Source organism: Sus scrofa, chromosome 13 (assembly GCF_054392235.1).
Source record: "Sus scrofa isolate SSC_HxYL_T2T_F1_AM1 chromosome 13, Sscrofa_HxYL_maternal_Yorkshire_Landrace_v2.0, whole genome shotgun sequence".
Classification (NCBI taxonomy): domain Eukaryota; kingdom Metazoa; phylum Chordata; class Mammalia; order Artiodactyla; family Suidae; genus Sus; species Sus scrofa.
In genome coordinates this window covers 41237075-41249141 of record NC_139395.1, presented here as the reverse complement: position 1 = coordinate 41249141, position 12067 = coordinate 41237075, and the positions used below count along the sequence as shown (strand labels likewise).

General features: G+C 40.2%; 1 long non-coding RNA gene and 1 pseudogene across 2 annotated transcripts; one reads left to right on the top strand and one right to left on the bottom strand.

Moving 5' to 3' along the window:
* The first annotated feature begins 2517 nt into the window (after window positions 1-2517).
* LOC106505583 (MICOS complex subunit MIC27 pseudogene) lies at window positions 2518-3323 on the top strand (annotated as a pseudogene). The gene has a single exon (XR_014822913.1). The product of XR_014822913.1 is annotated as an MICOS complex subunit MIC27 pseudogene (transcript).
* A 964-nt stretch (window positions 3324-4287) lies between these two features.
* On the bottom strand, window positions 4288-9449 carry LOC146397278 (uncharacterized). Its single transcript, XR_014822932.1, has 2 exons — window positions 5321-9449; window positions 4288-5041 (listed from the first exon to the last, which is right to left on the bottom strand). It is a non-coding gene; the product is annotated as an uncharacterized LOC146397278 (long non-coding RNA).
* Between the last annotated feature and the right edge of the window lie 2618 nt (window positions 9450-12067).

The window sequence follows — 12067 nt, the reverse complement described above, 5'->3', positions numbered from 1 at the left end:
CTCCCATGCGACTGACCGGCTCTTTAAGGGCAATATTCCCAACTCTTATGGCTGCTGCATCTGACATTTACTGCCAACTCTTGAGATCTATCTCCAGATATCCTTACTTCTTGACTTACGAATTTTAGACCTCTTGACTTTTGTTAGGATAGATGAAAATTTTACTCACTTAGATGTGCACCAACTGTGACTACAAGCACCCTCATTGATCTATGAGAAAATACTTCTACTGAGTTTGGAAAACCCTATATTTCATTTATAATTATTTTAAATGATAAGGCCCAAGTGCTGTGGCAGTAAAAGTAAATTTATGCAGGACAATTTGACAATACAGTCAAAAGCCTTTAAAAACATGCAGACCTCTAACCAAGAAATTCTAGTATTTGTGGATGAGTGCGAAGGCTGAACAGTATTGTTTTTAATGATAATAAGTTAAAAGGCTGGAGTAGCCGTATTAGTTTCAGACAAAGTAGAATCAAGAGCAAGGAAAAATCACCAAGGATAAGAAGGGATACTATGTCATGATAAAAGGGTCAATTCACCAGCAAGACATAATAACCCTAACTTTGAATGTCCCTAATATTAGAACCTCCCAATAAATAAATCAAACACTGATAGAACTAAAAGTAGAAACAGACAAACCTGCTCTTGGAGCCTTCAACATTTCTCTCTCAACAACTGATAGAACAACTAGATAAAGAAAGACTCAATATACCAAAAAAACAACAGGATCTAATGGACATTTACATAATACTCCATTAAACAATAAAATATACATTTTTTCAAACAATCAAAGAATAAATGTTAAACTGTATCCTAGGCCATAATTTAAAAAATCAGCAAAAGATATGAGTAGACATTTTACTGAAGAGCATGTAAATATAGCAAATAAACACATGAAAAGATGTTCAATATCACAGCCATTAGGGAAATGCAAAATTAATGCCATATAGAGATATCACTACACACTTATGAGAACAGGTAAATTTAAAAATAATGTCAATACCATCTGCTGGTGAGTGTGCAGAGAACTGGATCTCTCATACATTGTTGGTGGAAATAGTTTGGTAGTTACTTAAAAAAACTAAACATGCACTTACCGTATGACCCATCAATCATACACCTGGATATTTATCCCACAGAAATGAAAACTTGTATCCACACAAAAACTTATACTGATTGTTCACAGCTGCTTTATCTATAATACCCCCAAACTAGAAACAAACAACATGTCCCTTAATAGATGGTTAAGCAAACTGTAATGGATTCATATACAGAATACTATTCAGTCCCACAAAAGAATAGACAACTGATGAGGGGACAGCTTGGATGGATATCAGGGGCATTATGTTCAGTGAAAAAATGTCCACCACAAAAGATGATATACTTATGATTCCATTTATATAACATTATTGAAATAATAGGAGTTCCCATTGTGGTACAGGAGAAACTAATCCAACTGAGAACCATGAAGTTGTGGGTTTGATCCCTGGCCTTGCTCAGTGGGTTAAGGATCCGGCATTGCTGTGGCTGTGGTGTCGGCTGCAGCAACAGCTCCCATTAGACCCCTAGCCTGGGAATCTCCATATGCCACGGAGTGTGGCCCTAAAAAGCCAAAAAAAAAAAAAAAAGGAAATAATAAAACTATAGAGATGGAGATTAGTTGTTGTCAGGAGTTAGGGATGGGATAACGGGGCAAGTGGTGAGTGTGACTATGTAAGGGTAGCAGGATGGAGATCTTTGAGGTGCTGGAATAGTTCTTAATTGTGGTAGTGGTTACACAAATCTACACATATGATAAAATGGCATAGAACCATACACAACTTTATACCAGTGTCAAACACTTGGTTTTGATATTGTACTGTAACTATGTAAAATGTAACAATTGGGGGAAACTGGATAAAAAGATTCCATAGAACCTCTCTATACTATCTTTTGTTGGTGGTGGAGGATGAGGAGCATGCCTGTGGCATGTGGAAGTTCCCAGGCCTGAGACTGACACTCGCCATAGCAGTAACCCAAGCAACTGCAGTGACAACACTAGATTCTTAACCCTCCCTCCGTGCCACAACAGAACTCCTCTGTATTAGCTTTGCAACTTATGAATCTGTAATTATTTCAAAATAAAAAGTTTTTTAGAAGAAAGTAGCAAACAAGAACAACAACAACAACAAAAACAAGGATATTACTTAGGTCCACAGCCATACAGAATTGATTAAATAACATCATAGACCATCTAAGAAATCATTAAAAGAATACTGCAAAATAATATTCACTTAATACTGTGGAAGATACTTCATATGACATATTTAATTTTAAAAGCCCCAAAACATTCAAAGTGATCTTTTTTTTAAAAAAGAGTATATTGTTCAAAAGAGTCCAGAAGGAAATCACCACGTACCCTGTGTGGTGAGATTACAGGTGATTTCTATTTTCATCTTGTGCATTACCCATACGCATCTTTTTCTGCAATACATATGTATTTTAAATTTCAAGTTTAAATTTAAGTTGCTTTTAGGGAGAGGGTCACAGATATGGCGGCCTTTAGGATGGGAAAGCTGACAACCATGCCAGTAGGTCTAATATGCGCATCTATAAGTGTGCATGTGGCCAAAGAAGAGGAATCCAGAAAGCAGCTAGTGAAACCAGAGCAGCTCCCCATGTACAGTGCATCACCTCTTCAGTCTAAATATGTTGAAGAACAGCCAGGTCATTTACAAATGGGCTTTGCATCCATTCGCACTACAACTGGTCGTTATATTGGCTGGTGCAGGGGTGCTTATGATGTCTTTGTGAAAAATGGGATAATGGATACAGTACAATTTGGAAAAGATGCATATGTCTATTTGAAGAATCCACTTTGAGACTTTCTTCCAAAAATTGGCATAATTACAAAAAGGTTCTAGGTTTAAGAAAATTGCTTATCCACTGGGACCAACCACTATAGGAACAACTGTTTGCTATAGTAATAACTGTTCAGTCAGTAATAACTGCAAAGATAACTGGGAAAAGGCATATACTACAAGCCAGCAAATTTATGAAGCAGTTAAGTCACTGTGGACAAAAAAACCAAAAAACAAAAAAGAGTCGCTTCCTGAACCTAAAGAAAACACTAAGCTAGGAAGCTCTGCTGAAATAGCAATACCTGTAAAAACAACTCAGAACTTGAAACAGTCAGTGCCTTTGCCAACAGAACTCAGCTCTGAAACAAAGACAAATCAGAATCCACCTCAGGTGCTACACAGTTTTTGCATGACCCCAGGCTCATGGATCATGGGCAGTCCCATCCAGAAGATGCAGATACGTACAGCATGAGAAGTTGAAATAGTCTGCATAGAGAACTACAAGATGTATGAAGTTGCAAATAACGATGGAAAAAATCATGTAATGAGTAATCGTGATGCATAGAGTATTAAAAAAAAGTTTTCCCCTTACATTTTCTAATGTATAGTTTGAAGAATCACACAAGTGATTAAAATACAAACCATGATTACAATCCAAACAATAGCAAATGATCAATGAAAAGGTAGATGTACAATATTAGGATGTATTTGATGACTTTTATGGGTGTTTATAAAAAATAAAGAGTAAATATATAAACACTGATGAGATTAAAATCTGAGAAAATATGTGTATATATAAATATTTATACATATACACATATATATGCTCTTTTGCTTTTCTGAATTAATGTCAGCTAAATAGGAATGGTGCCTGGAAGAATGTGTTCTCTTCTCTGCTTTCATTTTTCATTTCCTGGAGCTGGAATAAAATATCCATATTTTATGGAAAAAAATAAATAAATTTAAGACGCTTTTAGTTATAAAAAGCTCCTAGGTTGAGGTTATGGCTGTCTACAAGAAAGCCATGATGGTCAGACGATGAAGAGAGGCACCAAGCAGCCCAAGAGGGTGGCCAACTACTGAAGGTGGGAAGGAATTGGGTTCTGGTCAAAGCAGTCTTCTGGTTAAGATTGCAAAGGACATGGCCTGTGGGTCCCCTAGGACTCACCTTGCAGTCAAAGATGATGTTTCGCTTCATGAGATTATCAGGTTTTAAAACTATTCTGGTTGTGGAGCATTAGGTAGTGCTCTATTTGCTGGTAGGAAGCTTTAATAGACTGGAAAAAAAACTTTCCTTTGTAGTAAATACCCAAGGTGGGCTGAGTTAGCTGGCTTTTTGAAGTCTTGCCCAATGCTTCCAGCAAATCAAGACTTTATGCAGCACCAAGTGGGTTTGGCAGTCCTCAAGGCTGAGCCCTCTCCTTTTCTCCAGGGTCACATTCTCTTTTTATTTCTCTTTGTGGATGACTCCCAAATCCACATCTCCGGCCCCGACTTCCAGATTTACACTTCCAATCAAATTGCTTGAGGCATACCTCTACCTTGCCGGAGGTATCTATATGATGAATATGATGATGATGGTAATGGTTTTAAATAGATCTGCTAATTACTTTACTCCCCTTCCTTCAAAAGGTAAAGTTGAATTCCTTTTCCCTTGACTCTCAGTGACTCAAGGGCGTAACTTAATGACTTATTACTAAAAAATATGTCAGAAGAGATGCTGCATGATTTCTGAAACGAGATCTTAAAAAAGATACAGCATCTACACCTTTGTCTCTGTCTGGTGGCCTTTGCAACATAGTTGCCATGTTGTGAGGAAGCTCAGGCCACATGGAAAGGATGTGAGAGGGCATATTAGTTTGCTAAAGCTACCATAACAAAATACCGCAGACTGGGTGGCTTAAACAACAGAAATTTACTTTCTCACAGTCCTGGAGGGTGGAAGTCCAAGACCAAGGTGATGGCAAGTTTAGTTTCTCTTTTGAGGCCTCTCGCCTTGGCTTGCAGACAGCCACCTTCTCTCTGTGTTCTCCCATGGGCTTTACTCTGTGCACAAGCATCCTCGGTGTCTCTTCCTCTTATAAGAACACTACTCAGAGTTCCCACTGTGGCTCAGTGGTAACAAACCTGACTAGTATCCATGAGGAAGCGGGTTCAATCCCTGGCCTCACTCAGTGGGTTAAGGATCTGGTGTTGCACTGAGATGTGGTATAGGTCACAGATGTGGCTTGGATCTTACATTGCTGTGGCTGTGGTGTAGGCCAGCAGCTGCAGCACCAATTTGACCCCTAGCCTGGGAACTTCCATATGCCACAGATATGACTTTAAAAAAAAATTTTAGATAAACAGTATCTTCCTATTGGAGTTGTCTAATACTGTACAACAAATCTCGCCAAAACATAGTGGCTTAAAGCAACAATCATGTATTATATCTCACAGTTTCTTTGAGTCCAGAATCTGGAAGAGACTTGGCTGACTGGTTCTGCCTCCGAGTCTCTCACAGAGTTGCACTCAGGTATTGGTTGAGACTGCAGTCCACTGAAAGCTGACAGAGGCAGGAGAACCCTGCTTCCAAGGGGGCTGGCTACATGGCTGGGAAGTTTGCTCCTCTCCATGTGCACCTCTCTATGTAGTCTCTTGAGTGTCTCTGTGGCACAGCAGTTTGTTTCCAGAGAGCAAGTGATTTAGGAGACCAAGGCAGAGGCTGAGAAGAGACCAAGGCCGAAGAACACCTTTTGTGACCTGGCCTCAGACCCCTCACCCACTGTCCTGTCTGCTGCATTCTGTAGATCACATAGGTTGACACTGATTCAGTCTGGGAAGGGACCATGCAAGGGTGTGAATACCAAATGACAAGGATCTTTAAAGACCTTCTTGGAGGCTGGCTACCATAATGATAATAAGAGATACCATCAGTTCGATACCTATCATGTGCTTGGCTTTAGATGGAAATAATCTCATTTAATCCTCACTATAATTTTATGCAGTAGATTATATTTGTCCCCAGTTTATAGATGAGAAAGGCTAAGAGTCATTAAATGTTTTGCCTAGGGACATGCAGCGAGCAAATGGAGAAGAGAGCTGGAACCCAGCTTGGTGTGACCTCCTCCTAGCCTGTCCATGCTCTCCTGGCCTTGAAACCTCCAAGCCAGTTTCACCCCTCTGTTCCCTCTCCCTGTTACCGCCACCAAGTTTATAAATTCCAGCAGTGTTTATCCTCCCCTTCATCCTCTTCCAACCTTGCTTCTACTGTCCTGATTCAGGATGGTCCCCAAAAGTATAAAATGAAAAAATATGTTGTTGTTAAATTAAGGAGGAAACTCTAGCAATCTGTTATAGCCCTACTTACTACTTACTTTGAAACCCACACCATCTACTGTATGACGATCTTCAAGAGAAATGTGCAGACTCAGAGAAAATGGTGAAGCAGGAAGCCAAATAATCTCAGTGGAATCTGTGCCCAGATCAGAAAACAAGACCAGGACAAGACATGGGAAAGCAGGATTATAAGAAGAGGCAGAGAACAAGGCCCTTCTCCCCAGCCATTAATCCCAGCCTGGTTTCTCTGGCTCTGGCAAGAGAATGAAGTTTTGAAGGCCTTTAAAAATACCCTTTTTAAAATTTAATAACGACTTCTGAGAAAATACAATTTTTGTAAGCCTTTCCTAGTGTATGTTTTTAAGTCAAGGTTATATTTGCTCAGCTCACTGATGGTATGTGAAGGCATCTTGCTAGTATTGGGGCCACCAACCCTGTTTACCAAGGGGATATGCCACTTTCCCTCCCCCTGGGAGCACTCACTGCAGATGAATGGGAGGCATAATCAGGCATTTGGTGAGGGACCCTCCCCCAACACGATACACTGATTTGTGTAAATAACTGAATGTTACTGAGGGAGGGGGGATAATTATAAAAGACATCATCATCTCCTGAAACTGAAGCTCAAACGACTGCCTTTAATAAACTTTAAGTTTTAGAGGAAGGGTAAAATTTGTATAACTCAAAATCATCCCATTCTTTCATCTCCTCTCCCCCAACACTGCCTATTTTCCTTTTGCTCCTGTCAGTGACTGTTATTTGAATTGTCCTGCCCATGGAAGTTTCCGGAAGAAAATTTACTCTGAATATGAGAGAGAAATAAGATACATCCTTTGGTAGCAAATGCTCAGTTACATAGAAAAAAACAGTGCCTTTGGTACATACACCTGGGAAATACATAACTGAGAATCTGGCAAACTGGTCTCGCCACACCCTACAGGACTGTCCTGGGTCACTGACTTACTTGTCTTTCTCTGACAGCTCATTTACTCAAATTGTAGTATAGCTGTTTCTGATATCTCTAATTCAGTGATTTACTTGACTTCCTCCAGCCCTATGTCTTGAATTATCTTGGAAAACAACTTTGCTGGAGACTCAAGGGTTAAAAATAGGGTACACTGGAGTTCCCATCATGGCACAGTGGAAACAAATCCAACTAGGAACCATGAGGTTTCAGGTTCAATCCCTGGCCTCACTCAGTGGATTAAGGATCCAGCACTGCCTTGTGGTGTAGGTTACAGACGAGGCTCAGATCTGGCAGTGCTGTGGCTGTGGTATTGGCCGGCAGCTGTAGCTCCAATTCAGCCCCTAGCCTGGGAGCCTCCATACGCCTGCAGGTGCAGCCCTAAGAAGCAAAAAAAAAAAAAAAAAAAAAAAAGCACTGACCCTGAATAGCCAAAAGTATCCTGAGAAAGGAAAATCGAGCTGGAGAAATCAGGCTCCCTGCATTAAGACTATACCACAAAGCTACAATCATCAAAACAGTACAGTACTGGCACAAAAACAGAAATATAAATCAATGGAATAAGATAGAAAGCCAAGAAATAAACCCATACACCTATGGCCAACTGATCTACAACAAAGGAGGTCAGAATACTCAATGGAGAAAAGACAGTCTCTTCAATAAGTGGTGCTGGGAAAACTGGGGAGCAACATGTAAAAGAATTTGAAATTAGAACACTCTCTAGTTGTTGCCACTGTGGCGCAATGGGATTGGCAGCTGCTTGGGAGTGCTAGGATGTTGGTTTGATCCCCAGCCTGGCACAGTGGATCCAGTGTTGTTGCAGCTTAGTTTGTGGCTGCAGCTCGGATGTGATCCCTGGCCTAGGAGCTCCATATGCCTCAAGGTGGCCAAAACAAAACAAAACAAAACAAAAACAAAAAACTCAAAATGGATTAAAGACCTAAATGTAAGATCAGATACTATAAAACTCTTAGAGGAAAACATAGGCAGAGTACTCTGACATAAACCACAGCAATATATTTTTGGATTCACCTCCTAGAGTAATGAAAATAAAAGCAAAAATAAACAAATAAGACCTAGTTAAACTTAAAAGCTTTAGCACAGAAAAGGAAACCATAAGCAAACTGAAAAGACAGCCCACAAATAGGAGAAAATATTTGTACATGAAGCAACCAACAAGGGATTAATCTCCAAAATATACAAGGAACACATGCAGCTCAATATAAAAACAAACAAACAAAAAACAATCCAATCAAAAAATGGGGCCATTCATCAAAAGTCCACAAGCAATAAATGCTGGAGAGGAAGTAGAGAAAGGGAACCCTCCTACATTGCTTGTGAAAATGTAAATTGGTGCAACCACTATGGAAAACAGTATGGAGTTTCCTCAGAAAACTAAAATGAACTACCATATGATCCAGCAATCCCACTCCTGGGCATATATCCAGACAAAACTATAATTCAAAAAGATACATGTACTCATATGTTCACAGCAGTACTATTCACAATAGCCAAGACATGGAAAAAATTTAAATGTCTATTGACACATGAATGGATTAAGAGCAAGCAGTACATATACACAATGGAATACTTCTTAGACATAAAAAGAATGAAATAATGCCATCTGCAGCAATATGGCTGCAACTAGAGATGATCATACTAAGTGAAATAGGTCAGAGAAAGACAAACATCACATGAGATCACTTCTATGTAGAATCTAAAAAATAATAATAATACTGGAGTTCCCATTCTGGTTCAGTGGGTTAAGAACCCAACTAGTATCCATGAGGATGTGGGCTTGATCCCTAGCCTTGCTCATAGGGTTAAGGATCCAGCATTGCCACAAGCTGAAGTGTAAGACGTGGCTTGGATCCGGCAGCCATCACTCCAATCTGACCTCTAGCCCGAGAACTTCTGTATGCCACACATGCAGCTCTAAAAAAAAATTAATTTTTCAATAATGCAAATGGACTTATTCACAAAACAGAAACAGACTCACAGACTCTGAAAACAGCTTTATGGTTACCAAAGGGGACAGGTGTTGGGGGGTAAGGATGGATTGGGGGTTTGGGATTGGCATATGTACACTCTTGTATGTGGCTTGGATGGTCAACAGGGACCTGCTGTATAGCACAGGGAACTCTACCCAATATTCTGCAATAACCTATATAAGAAAAGAATATGAAAAAGAATGGATATGTGTATGTATATAACTGAATCACTATGTTTTAGAGAGGAAATTATCACAACATTGTAAATCAACTATACTTCAATAAAACATTAAAAGAAAAAAAAGAAATGACTCCTCAAAAAAAAAAAAAAAACAGGGAACACTGGCTAAGTGAAGTAAGTAAGAGAAAGACAAATACTGTAGGGTTTAACTTATTCATGGAATCTAGGAATCTCTCCCCACCCATAAAGACCCCCCAAGTTTACAAAAACAGAGAACAGATTGGTGGTTTCTAGAGGCTGGGGGGTGGGAGGTGGGCAAAATGGGTGAATAGAGTCAAAATGTACAAACTTCTAATTATAAGCAAATAAGTCATGCGGCTTTAACATACAGCATGGTGAATATAGCTAATAATACTGAATTGTATATTTGAAAGTTGCTTAGATAGACCTTAAAAGTTCTCATCATAACAAAAAAAATCTGTAACTATGTATAGTGATGCATATATATATTTGCTTTTTAGGGCTGCACCTGTGGCATATGGAAGTTCCCAGGCTAGGGGTCAAATTGGAGCTACAGCTGCCAGCTTACGCCAGAGCCACAGCAACCCGGGATCCAAGCCATGTCTGCGACCTACACCACACTCATGGCAATGCCAGATCCTTAACCCAGTGAGCAAGGCCAGGGATTGAACCCGCATCCTCATGGACCCTAGTCGGGTTTGTTAACTGCTGAGCCACGAAGAGAACTCCCTATATTGATGCACATTAACTAGACCTACTGGGGTGATGATTTCACAATATATACAAATAGTGAATCATTACGTGGTACACATGAAACTAATCTAATATATGCCAATTATGCCTCAATAAAAATAAAAAATTAAATGCTAAAAAACAGAGTACATTGTAAGGCATGGTAGATAGTGAGGTTATGAGAGAAAAGATGCCGTCATCCACTAAAGATGAGAATATAAATTAGTGTGAATCAGTCAGGAACTGCACTGGGTTATCAGAAGCAGAGGGCTGCCTGGGGTAGCTTACAATATTTAAGACTTTGGTGGCTCAGCTCTAAGAAATAGCGCTCTAACAGGGCTTTTAAGGACCCAGACTTATTTGGCCTTCCTGTTCCACCAAACTCAGTTAATGGCATCCATCCTCGAGGTCACAAAAAGGCTATTACAGCTCTTGCCATCACAACAGAAACCCACATAGGAAGAGGAAAAAGGACTAGAAGCAAAAAGGACTTTTATGGAAGTCTCACTCAAAAGTTCTTCTTACATCTCATTGGCCACCCCATCTGCAAGGGAGGCCCAGAAAGATAGCTTTTTGATTATTAAGGGAATAAAGGAGAGTAGATACAATTACTAGCACTCTCTGCCATGAGGTACAGAATTTTTTGAAAGACAATTCAGAAACAGCTATCAAAATCTTTAAATTTAAATGCACTTGCCTCTTGAGTCAGAAATCTCCCTGCTAGGAATTTATGAGACATGTTCTCACATATACGCATGTCCTTACACACACCATATACACATGTTTCTTACAGCAGGGAGGGATTCATGGACATGCATTTCAACTAAATGCAGTGTCTTAGTGAATGTCAAGCTCTGACCCATTGGATTAGCAACTTCTCTTCCTAAGGAGGAGGTAGGTAGAGACAGGGAGCAGGAATGTGGGTGGGGGATCTGTCTCTAAGCCAAAGCAGTAAAGTGGGGAGAAGAGCATAAATGTTTAGGGGGCCTAGAATGGGATTTATTAAGGAATATCGGGTGACTCAAAGATTCATTGGGATGGATGAAGGAACAGACTCTAGACTGGTTTTCCAGGGACAATTCTCACAATGTCTGAGAACCAAAGTACAAGGGAGCTGCTACTTCCATATCTCCAGGATCGTGCTGCCCTGCCATGGGATAGAAGCTACCATGGCCCCTGCTGGCTGTAGCAAAACCACAGTCCTCTGCCACCATTTCCCCTGCAGGGGTACCACCTCATGGAGTTCCCTTCTTTCTTACAAGTTTTATAGGGTGCATCTGTTGGTGGCACCTGGGTCCTGGGGGATCCCTAGGTGCAAAGAGTCTGAGAGATGGAATTTATAGTACTCCATCTCCAGTGTGGACAGCATGGTGGAATGGAGTTGGAGTAAGTGCTGAGTGAGATCATGGTGAGCGCAGACCTCTGTATCTGCTACCTCCACCAAGCATCTCATGTAGGTGCTTTTTAAAACACAGTCCCTCTCATAAGTGGAAGTCTACTGCCAAGTTTTAAGACATTTTTCTTTCTTTTTATCTGGCACTGTGAAAATTAGATAGAATGAGGCTATGAAGTTATTGGCCAATGTCTGTCATAGAATAAGTGTTCAATACATGTTCACTACTCATCAGTAAGGAGATACCTTTCTAGCTGTCCCTTCAAAGTTGGGGGCGGGGGGTAGAGGTTCCAACCCAAGATGTTTAAGAAAAACAGGTAAAGGGAGGAAGGATGATCCGATAATGAAAGTGTTCATCCTTTAATTTTTTTCTCCGAGTGAGTGGTCCATCTCACTTCTCGAGTGTCTTTTCATTCTGTTAGAATTACCAGCTTCACTTACCACTGACTTTACCTATTGAAACCTCTGAATAAACCAGCCCTTCACAAGACTCTAGCGTTGTCTGTAGTCCCTGACTTAGTTTCCATGTATCTTCATCAGCCTTCACCAATTTTGGTCCATTGTCTAGAGGCACTGTGACTGGAGAATGCATTATATCCGGAGTTCCCGTCGTGGCGCAGTGGT